This window comes from Zosterops lateralis, assembly GCF_965231275.1.
Source record: "Zosterops lateralis genome assembly, chromosome: 3".
In the NCBI taxonomy this organism is placed as follows: Eukaryota; Metazoa; Chordata; class Aves; order Passeriformes; family Zosteropidae; genus Zosterops; species Zosterops lateralis.
The window spans coordinates 77,948,055-77,959,793 of NC_139764.1; positions in this window are offsets into that span (position 1 = coordinate 77,948,055).

The window sequence follows — 11,739 nt, forward strand, 5'->3', positions numbered from 1 at the left end:
GTAAGTTTGTTAGTGTGAGTTGCACTTCACCAAAGCTGATTGTTGCATAAAGCAGCTTTTTTTTGACCAGTACTGAATCTGAATGAACTCCCCTTTTGACTGAGCTTTCATTCCCTGGAAACTAAGATCTTTCATCCCTGTTTTTTAAAGCAACTTATTTCCCGTCTCACTGAAAGTGAAATCAGAGCTGATTATTTCTGCTGACTTGGGTGCTGTGCTGTGAACAGGAGATGTCTTTTAATGTAGCTCAAACTTCTTTAAAAAGTGTATCTAAGGAATAAAAGTGAATGATGAGGTTGTTCTTATGTAGTCTTAATGTTGCCATGGAAACCATTTCCTGCCTGTATTTATCCCAATTCATCTCTGTTTTTCAACAAGGGGAAGTAAAACTTCCAAAATAAATAGACAATACTCTGAAATGAAGGTACTTAGACAGGGTATCCCCAAGATACACAGCATGGGATCTGGTACTTTTCCAGTCAAGGTCCCTAGTTGAAATACATACCAAATCAAGAGCTTCTGGGGGAAAAAAAAAAAAAAAGTAGATATATATATATATAATGAAGGGATAGTCTGTATGGCTGGTGGTCTGTGTTTAATCCATCTTGGGCAGGGGTGTATCTGTGGGGAAAAAGACACATTAGTCAGTGTTGTGTGCAGCTGGGGCTTGAAGTATATTCCCACATCACAGCTCTCTGGGATTTGCTATTCAGCCAGGTCTCAATCCAGCTCACCATCCACTCACCTTATCTTCCCTTCCCAAGTTCACCTATGAGGATATAATGCCATTGTCTTGGTGAGGTTGGCTGCACTTGAAAAAGGGTACCCATCTTCTTTCCTTTTACCAAGGAGGAGTCCAATACTGAAGGGGGATGGTTAGACCCTAGAGCTCAGCTTCTCACTTTTCTCATCCTCTGTGACTTCAGCCCAAGAGAAGTGGGTAATAGTAGTTATCTATCTCACAGAGATTTAAAAGACAGAGCATAAAAGACAGAGACAAGGAAATACCAGCTCCTTGAAGACTAAACCCACACTTTTAGTGGCCTATGCTATCAAAAATGGCAGCACTGTAATTATCCTCTTGCCTTCTGTCCCTAACAGACAACACATCACTCCCCTTGCATCTTGTACATCCCTGGCAGCAAGCACCTCTCTCAAATGGGATCCCCCTTTGTGGAGGTCTGGAGATGCACCTTGTCCTGGATTTAAAAAACATCTCAGTGATTTGAATGCAAGCTCCATGCAGACGTGATGAGCTGGTGTCTGACATGCAGCACATCACAACATACAATGAGAAAGAAGCATGAGGACCAGAATGCTGCTGCCCACACTTGTCACACATGCTCCTTAGGAGCACCATGGGACAATTCTGGAAGCCAAAACTGATGGTGATGGGGCCAGCAGGAGAGAAGGAGTTGCCTTCTTTGTTCAGGTATTTCTATCTCCCTACTGTGTTTTCTATTTTGCTGTTTTAAACATTCCTCATCATGTCAGAGCAAGAGCTTAGTGGAAAAATTCTCATTGATAAGATTATATGCAAATACTTTGAAATTGGAGCATATTGCTAGAGATGTATGCTGAGGATCCTGTGGGTGTGTTTGGCCTGTAGCTGTTCAACTGGAGGGTGCTGGTTAGACTGAAACCCTAACCCTTTGAAAGCCAGAGGCTTTAATTCTTCCAGTGACTCCAGTGGGGTGGGGATGAAACTCCTCAAATTCAGTGCCTGAGCATTTCCACTGATGTGTGAAGGAGGTGACCAACATGGCACACACCGTGCCTGGCCAATGGGTTTTCCCGGGGTCAGGAAGTGGCAAAGGGAGTGTATGTGATGAAAGTTTGGGTAGGAACTGGGCCTCTGTATGAGCACCCAGAACATCCTTCCTCCTGGGAAGACAACTGAAGGGGTGTTCTGAAAGACTGGCTCTTTTTGGCAGGAGCCTTCTCTCTTTCTGAGAGGGTTTATTTCCTTTGTCTCAAATACCAGCTAACTTAAGACTACATCTCCTTATGCTAAAAGAAGAGTGGTAACAAGGAAATCAAATGGACAGCTATTAAACCAACCTAAATGAAGGAGGTAAAGGAGCCCTCTGGAGACAGGCTATCCATCTGTGGGATGTCACAGACTGGGTTAAATTATGCAGCCTTATCACACCCCTGCATCTGAGATAGCTCTGAGAGATAGGTAAGCACATATTTAAACCCAAAACAAAAGCAAACACCTGAAGCTGCTCTAAATTCTGGGCAGAGAAGATGGGCCAAGGGTCGAGTTGCCTATGCATTTTCAGGGAGGATGAGAGTCCTTGCCCTTGGCTGGTGATGGTTGCCCCTGTGGCATCAGCCTGGGGCTTTGCACCAGGAATAAGCTGCCAGGGGCAGGGGTAGCAAAGGAATTTCTGCTACAGACTCCCTCTGAAAGGGAACATGCAAGGTGCTGAACCCTGCACCTCCCCTTGACTACAGGCAGAAGAAGGGGAAAAAACAGGGAGGTAGCACATGGACCAGTTGGATTCAGATCAGAAAAGGTAACAGCCTGTACAGCTGCAATGGCTCTTGGTGACAAAAAAATCAAGTTTCTCAGTCCATGAAGCCTCCTGGGTCAAAACAGGGTGAGGACTCAGCAACTTCTTATTTTGAAGAAGATCGTGGTTGACAGCTACACCACAGCCACCGCTTTTGGAGCCCTCAGCTGCACTGCCACCATATCACTTCTGCTTAATGCCCAGTACCTGAGAGCAGACCAGAAGTACTTGTCTCCTGCAATTGGGTTACATTTCAGGCTTATATCCTGAAATGTAAGCAGAGAATGGGGCATAGAGATAAGCCAGCCTGGGCTGCCTCAGCACTACTTGCTGGATCCCAGGGAAGTGCCTCCACAGATGTTTATGGGCTTAAGGCCAGGCTGGGATCCTGGACCTGGCCTAGCATCAAGGCAGCATCAGGAGATACACAGGCAGAGAGCAGCAGGCCTCCTGGGGCTGAGTGAGAGGCAGCAAAACAGAGGCAGGAGGAGGGCAGAGGACTGGAGCTGGACCCAGGCAGGAACCAAACATTACCAGACAGAAACAAAGCTGAGAATAGTCATGCAAGCAATCCTTGGAGAGGGAGCCCAACACATTCTGAACCCTCACTGTGTCTTAGGCATAGCCAAGTATTTTCTCATAAGTAAACACAACTGACCAATGTTTATGATACTTTGCACCTCCTACCTAAAACCACCTGCACAACATTCAAATTAGCTATTTGAACCCAAAACACTGTTTGTAAAGCTAAGTTTGACACAGCTATAACACTGGTTTTGGTCCCAGCTGTTTATACCAAGGAACTCATTACAGCATAAGCATTTTGAGTATATAATATTGAACTATTAAAAGGGATTTTGTTTTGTGGTATTTCGAGTAGTTCTTAAATCAAGACCTAGTCTGTCTCTTGACAGTATGATCACTGCAACTTTCTGATGTTTAGTCAATGGAAGGATGGAACAATCATAACAGCTTCTTGCCAACGTGAAGTATGATGCAGTTAATTAGAGAAACATAAAGTTCACATGCGATACTAAAGATCACCTCTGTGCCTCTGAATGCACACTGGCAATATATCTGTTGGGTAATGATAGGATAATTTTGTTCACCATTTTAGGCTGAGGTTTATACAGTCCATTATAAGATGGAAATATCATCTTATGGTGTAGCTGAAGATGGTGTCAGGCTATATGGTCTATAATTTCAGTCAGATTTCCAATAATATTTTGATTTGATGACTCTGAATTACAAACTTGAATGGTCAGACTTCTGAGCCTTCTTAAGCTTAAGGTGTTTAAAAAGCCAGAGATGCCAGAGGAGAGACTCACAGCCTTGCTGCCCCTTTGCTGCTCTGTGCACATCCTCTAGCTGGCAAAACATCTCTCCGGGGGGATATTTGCACAGGTCCTCATGACAGCCTCACCCAGGCAAGAACTGAGGAACATAAGACAGGAAGCCTGAGAACTGGTGTATCTCCTGCTCACTTCCATGCTGCTGAGGCAAAACCATCAGGAAAACTGTGGCAGTTAAATGAGCAAAGATACTGTTAGTTAGCCCTGGTAAACACACATCTACAGAGAGACAAGTGACTATATCCAGAGAATCGGTGGTTAAATACAAAATGTTGTAAGAAACAACAACAACAACAAAATGTTCACCTTTCTTCAGTACAGCAAATTTGAAGTTCTCCTTGAATAGTAAGACAACAAAACCTTAGATTTCATGTTTACCAGGCTGTGTATAATGATAGCAAGAAAGAACAAAACCTGGGCAAGCCAGGCCATGACTGGCTGCTGGATGCTGCACTAGAGCAAGAATCATTGAAAATGGGAGTGTTTCCAAAAGGGGAATGGGCTGCATCATTCATTCCTGACAGAGTTATGCAGCTGTTACTTAAGCCAGTCCTTGTCATGCCACAGTTCCCTGATAGTATCAGGAACTACACGGACATTTGTCAAAACAGGATGACATCTAAAGATAGCATTGAACTTAAGGGAAAGGAATTTAAAAGAAAACAGATCACCATGGTTACTGTGTAGGGTGAGAAAAGTTCCCTGTGAGTGGAAATATGACTTGGGTGACCTTTGCTGAGACAGACTCCTGAGACAGCACTAAGCTGTGCCTAGCCAGCAAGAGGAAAACAAGAGAATCTGAGCAACAAGTGAAGATACTTCAATGTTCAAAGTGGTACAGTGCAGCTGCTGCAGGTCACACCCCCCCGCAAAGCCCAAGGGCTTGGCCCAGGGGGCTCAGTGATTTGTAGCTGAAGCAGTTGGAGCCTACATGCTGCTGCAGCAATGGCAGCATGGTGAATGTGTCAAAACATCCACAGCACAGCCAAGCACCACTATCAACCCACCCAAACACCCTGGCTAAGGCACAGGCCAGACCTGTGATCCAGCAACACACTGAAATCAGCACTAGGGTGCCTCATGCAAAGCCAAATGCCACATGTTGCAAAGCTTTGATAGATCAGCTCTGTCTACTCACGCTTGTTTCAAATCATTGGTGGATTAACCTTGTACAAGCCTGCTGGGTGCTGGATGAGGCGCTGATTGCTTGTGCTGCGCTGCCTCTGTGCTGTATCACATCGTCCCAGGAGCTGTGAAAAGACACCATAAAGTCAGTGGCTAATCTGATGGCAGCCGTGTGCCTGCTCTTGCTCAGCACCTGCGGAATTGCAGCATGGGTTTATAAAAGAGCTTAGGGCTTCCTGTGGCTTGGTCTGAGAAGCTGGCAAAGGCCAGGGCCTGCTTCCCTGTGCACCTGGACAGTGACAAAGAAACCAGGGTAAATTGCAACCCCTCTACACCCCTCGAAGCAGCAGCTGGGGTAACGACCTCAACTCCTGTCAAATCCCATGCACTGGCCAATCACTATGGAAAACTGCTGAGTCTTTTGTTACAGCTGCACAGCAGTTTCTCGCTCAGCCCCTGACTGGCAGAGCACATTATGGCAGGATCATATCATGCCTTTCACAGTTGCTCTGCTTCCACCTGCTGCCCCCTGTACTGCAGAGCTGCTCTGGTTTGTGCCTTCTGTGGTGTTTTGGTGACCCCAGGCCTAACCTGGAGGAGAGTTCCTGCTCCACTGCTCAGCCTGAAATGTAACATCTCACTACAACCTTTTGAGCATCTTAGCTACCACTAGGCAAACAGCCAATGTATAAAGGTTTCTGGCACAGGTGGAAGCTGGCTATGCTATCGGAGTAGAAAAAACATAAAACCCTGATTTATCTACCCAAGCAATCCAAAAGAATTTCTTGGTCTTCTCTTCCCTGTCTCTTGCACGCCTCTATTTCAAAACTCAGAAGCACTCAGGTACCCAGGTATTCGCCTTCCTCCATCATGTGAAATACTGAGACCCAAACTAGATATTGATGTGGAAAATACTGATAATGTATGTTCCTGAAATTCCTCTGAGCAGCAAGGCCAAGCAAATCCTGCTTTGTTGACTTCAAAGAGAAAGTCTGCACAAACCCCCTAGCTCCTACATTTTGTATTTTAGATTTTTGGGTGGAGTGGCCTTCTCTCTCCTAGGCACTTTGTGACAAGCTATGGTAATACAGAATGGAGTTTCTGACAGTGTTTGCAATACTCAGGAAGGGACAAATTTCCCTGAAAGCGTCACTTCCCTGATGAGCTCAAAATAGTGTGACATAAGCAAATCATGATGAACTGATGAAAGTTTGTTCTGATGAGGTAATCCCAACAGTGTTAGGTAACGCTGAAGGTTGGCAATGCCATGAACACATAGATTTTGCAATTCTCCCTTTTCTAGATTACTCATGTGCTTTAAGGTAAATGCAGCTAAACCAGTCCTTTAATTTTAATTAAAGTCTCATCTTTGCCCTCTTACTACTAAGCCAACAGTATGTCCTGGAAGTTTTAGTTTTACTATACTCAGATAACAGATGCAAGAACAGGTTGAATATACAGCAGAGTGGTAAAATTACTATATAGCCTAGCAAAGTTTGAAATTGTCCCTCACACTTCAGCCAGCAGTGGGTTTTCCTGTGATATGAAGGAAAATAGTAGAGGTGCTTTAGCCCTCTAAAAAGTATACCTCTGTTAACACCGGTCAGTGTTGTGTGACTTCTTTGGTGCCCCACATCCTTTCTCCCAAATACAAAATCAGCATTTCAGCTATGTAGTTATTAACTTTATTTTTCTAAATCAACACTTCAAAGCATCTGACTAAAATTCCCTTCACCTTTCACTTCCCATTCTTCTGACATCATCCTTTCAGTATTTCTCCAGCCATCACAGAGTCCAGCCAGAGAAGAAGACTGAACAAATGCAGAAGCAGGCAATTAATTTTCCCAGAATCTCTTAATCTGTTCCAAATAAATTAGACAGTAAAATGCAATGGGAAAGGACATTTTAAATTCATTACACACCTTCAAGACATGTGTTAAAACTGCAAATGCTTATACTGTATAGCAGAACTAAATGCATGATTGAGGTTACAAACAGATTTTATTGTTTACACTGGCCACTGTGTAACTTAAAGCAGCTGACTGTTTATTTCCCCGAACCAGTTACATCAATACATCATAAAGCACTGAGTATTTTGCAGTTGGCTTTTTTTTTTTTTTTAAGAACTGTGTTGCAATACAGTTTTTAGCATGGAAATTTATCAAAATTATTTACAGTTGGTTGAGAGTTCAAAGGAGCAAGATAGGAATTCAGATTAACTGGAAATCTAAACAAATGTAAAGGAAAATGAGGATCAGATTCCAAAAACCTTCTACTCTACACTGCAAGCCTAACAAATGGTCTTGATTTGTGCTGGTTGTTAAAGAAGTGTAAATTCCATGATAAATTGATGTAGCTCCTGGGATGAATAAAATCAATAATGTAATAACACTGAGTTAATACCAAGCTGATGTTGATTGAGAACGAGTACACAGAATTTGAGGTCTCCTTCCATGCACAAAGAGATATTAGTAAATCAGAACCAGATTGCTAATTAAACCTTGTTATTTTAGGGTAGATGAGTAAAATAATGTGTGATGAATAGAGCAGGCTGAGGGTAAAGTTAGTTCAAAACTGAGTGTTCAGAAGTCTATGGTTCCTGAATGGGAACATGTGAAGAAGTTAATAGTGCTCTCAGAAGGCTTGCAGAAGCTGATGGTTTGTGTTGCATTTTTCCATAGTTGTTTCTATATGGGCAAAGGCAGGGAAGGCAAAAAAGATCTTTATTCAAAGGAATGGGACCCCAGTTCACCAATTAGATTTTGCAATTGGTCTCCAATTTAGACATGCATTATTGTGTTCCCTTAGCATATGGTGAAAATGGTCAATGAGTGGGCCTTCTCAAGCTACTAGCAAACTTGTTCCTTTTGCACGTCCAGTGTCCCTGCTACTTAAATTCTACCCCTGTCATGGGTAGAGTCAACACCAGGTGAGCATTAGGCCTTTCCAGATACAATGCAGAGAGAAACTGAGGGCTCATGGGAGGAATATTTGATTGCTAATATACTAATTTACACTTCAAATCACAAGTAAGGTTTAGAAAATTATGGCTCATGAGAAAACAAACAGAAAATCCAAAATAAATGACTGTGAATAAATGACTGAACATTGCAACAGAATGAGAAAATGAAGACTTGTTTCTTATGCCTTTTTCTCTGTCCCTCTATCCCTTTTCCTCTCTGACATCTGGTAAGAATTCCCTCTCAGGAGAAGTGACATTTTAATTATTAATTCTCCCCATTTCATGGAAATTTGATGTAACTTTTGTACCACAGAGGTCTCTATACTTATCTGGAGTTGGGTATTAGGGTAGAAGTCATCTGAAGGGATGAATAGGCATATGTACATATGAAGGGCACAAAATGTCATCTAGGTTAAAAAAAAATCCTTTTATTAGGATAAATGGAGTGCATTTGTTTCGAAGATGGGAAGGAGGAATGACTACAGAAGCTCAGGGTGCTGCTCGGTCTCAGCAATTATCTCTTGGAGTAGATGGGGAGAGACTTCAGGGGCAGCGTGACAGTGGGATTGACTTGCCCACAGATATGCAGAAGGACATCACAGAACCAGACCTCAGGTTTTTCATTTCCACCCTGAAAAAATGAAAACAGACGTGCCCTTATCCTCTCGTTGTGAGACTTACGTATCAGTGGGGGAAAATCCTCTGATAAAGTATTTAGACATCTGTTCAGACAGATCACAATCTCACCTTCTAAAGAAAATCTCTTCTGGGAAAAAGACTGTGTGGCTGCTGCAATGTGCAATTCCTTTTTTCTGGGGTTTGCAGTAGCCTCGGACTATCTATAATGGCTGTGCTGGGATCAGTGCTGAATGCATCACTGGTGGTAAATAATTACTTGGCCAGTTAGCAGACTCCTCAGACTCTCTCCTGAGTGTTTACAGCCTCCCTAGATGTATTGGACCAGAGGATTTCATGGGATGACCACCTGAGCTTGCTTCCACTTGATCCAGTGCAAGTTTGGTCACCAGCTTCAGCAGAAATGGGAGATGAATCCTACATGCTCCCCAGGGTTTCTGTCAGATACCATTGTCTTCTAAACCTCTGTATATAACTAAAGAGGCTGATAAGTAGTGAGGGAGGGAAGATGTCAGACAGGAATGTCCTTGAAATAAGCTATTCTATCAATACTATGTCGGGATAAAGATAAGCACATCATCCTCAACTCTGTGTGAATGAAATGGGCTATTTAGCAGCTTCATAACTCATTCAGCTTTTTTTCCTCTGAGTAAAGCACCAAACTCATTCATTATAGTTGGCTTTGGGGCTCTTGGGAACCAACCTCAAAGCTCCCTGGACAGCTAATCTGGACAAATAAATTCAAACAGTTTAACCCCCAATGCAATGTAACTAAAGGTTAAAGGGACATCTTGGCATGTATCTTCAGAGAATATAAATTGGGCTGTTTATTCCTTGTCTCTGGAGCCTGTGCAAGGTTCAAATTCAGTTTATAAGCTTATCACCAAAATTCATTTTATAGAGTACCTTAAACTCCCACTCAGTCCGATCAAAGCTTTTCTGACATAAAGTGAATGAGCTACAATGGGTTCCATTGTTCAGTCAGCCAAGTCAATGTTCTTAATCAGTATAAAAACATCAGGAGTCATATGGTGGTTTTTATTAAAATGTGTTTGATCAGCTTCCAAGGAGGTGACAGAGGTCTATGGAAAGAAGCATTCCTGCCTGCTCCTAGAAAATGCATGTGAGCCCTGTAAAAGCACTGGGCTCTGAGAGGACCCTGTGGCTTGATCATGACTGACCTCATTATCCTGGGAGCAGAGCACACCCTCTCACCCTTCACTCTAATCCTCCTCCAGCGTGACCTCTTTTGAGTTCCCTACTCCTGAAAACTCATTTATCTCAGCTCCTTCCACTGGATAATAATCAAGCCCCTGGGCTTTGCCAGGGATCAGAGAATGATTGCTCCAGTTGTCTCAAAATCTATTGCTTTTTTAGATGCTGTTGCCACTTATTCACACAAAGCGACATTATGCTGAAAGTCCACAGCAGCTGTGAATTAGAGACAGGACAATGTTTAGTGATGTGTGGGGCACAGCATCCATCTGACTTTCTGGGCCCTCAGTTGCTCAGTAGAGAGTGGATGTACCCTCAAGAGCACCACACAGATATGGCTGGCCCCAAGAGATACTTGTTGGTAGCACTCCTACAAGTCTTTTCCAAACACAGGCCCATAAGTGACAGCCTCCACTCAGCTGTCATGCCACATACACCCAGACAACAGAACATCTGTCTAGAAGCCAAGGTCCTCTTCTGAACTTAGTAAACATAAAGTTGATTCTTCCAGCAGTAGGGAAAGAGCTCCCTGGAGTCCACACCCCTACAAAGCACAGACAGGGAGACATGCCACATCCTGGGCTGTCGGTCCAGAGCACTGATCACCGTGAGCACAGTGGGAAACCAGTTATGTTGCCCAAGGCTTCGCTGTGATGTAGGGTTGCCAAACAGATGGATCTTCCCACATTACAAAATGGAAGAATCAGGACAATACTGTTTTGCTATCAGGTCCCTGATGGGCTCACAACTTTCCTAATGTTTCTCTGCTACAAATGATCTTATTTCAAAAATTTCCATGTACCAATTGCCAGAAACCATTTACTACCAAGAACAGTTCAGACATGGATCTTTGAATGGCTGAAATAAAGATGGTTAAGACACAATCATGACAGTAAGCTGTTATGAAATACAATTACTCTCTGGAATAGCTCTGGACTTCAAATATTTAGGGCCAGAAAATTAATTCTAACTAAATTCTGATCCATACAATTAAGCAACAGCAACAAGGCAGCAGGACCATTTTAGATCCATGTGCTGGGAAAAAGAACATGACCTAACTAATGGAGGTGCTCTTCTGCATTCATGACATCCTCTCCTCCACCTAAAAGCCTGTCAACAGAAGCAATAAGACAAATATAAATAAGATGTTTGAGGAGATAGCTCATCAGCAAGACCAATTCACACATGCAAGTCATCAACAAACATTTCAGCTGGGAAAACTAACCAAATTTGGCAGGTGAAGCCTTCTTTGCCCTTGGGACTTCGCTTGAAACTAATCATTTGCAGTCATAAACCCAACTGGACGCATCACTATCTCAAGAAGTTTAATCAGTGAAGACATAATCTCTGTTTAGGATTATTTGGACAGATTTTTCCCTCCCCAAGGGGCCATTGGGAGGCAGGAAGGATGTGTCCACACACTGATTGGTGCAGTGATCTGACTGATAGGAAGGAACCTCCAGTCAGGAAGTGAGAATGGAGAATGAAAAGGCATTTAACAGAAAATTTTCATTTTCATTTATTTACATTTTGATAGCTTATGCATATGCAGAGATTCGATCATTCTAAAGAACTTCAAATAAAGGACAGGAAAAGTAGCTGATTAATCTCATGGTCTCTTATGGATATTTTTCTCTGTGGTGATCAGTGACAGGACCCAAGGGAATGGCCAGTGGAAGTTGTGTCAGGGGAGGTTTAGGCTGCATATTAGGGAAAAGTCCTTTACCCAGAGGGTGGTTGGGCACTGGAACAGGCTCCCTGGGGAAGTGATCACACCACCAGGTATGATGGAGTTCAGGAAGCATTTTGGTTACACTTTCAGGCACATGGTGTGTTTTTGGGGTGATCCTCTGCAGGGCCAGGAATCAGATTTCAATGATCCTTGTAGGTCCCTCCCTAATCAGGATATTCCATTTGATGCTCATTATGG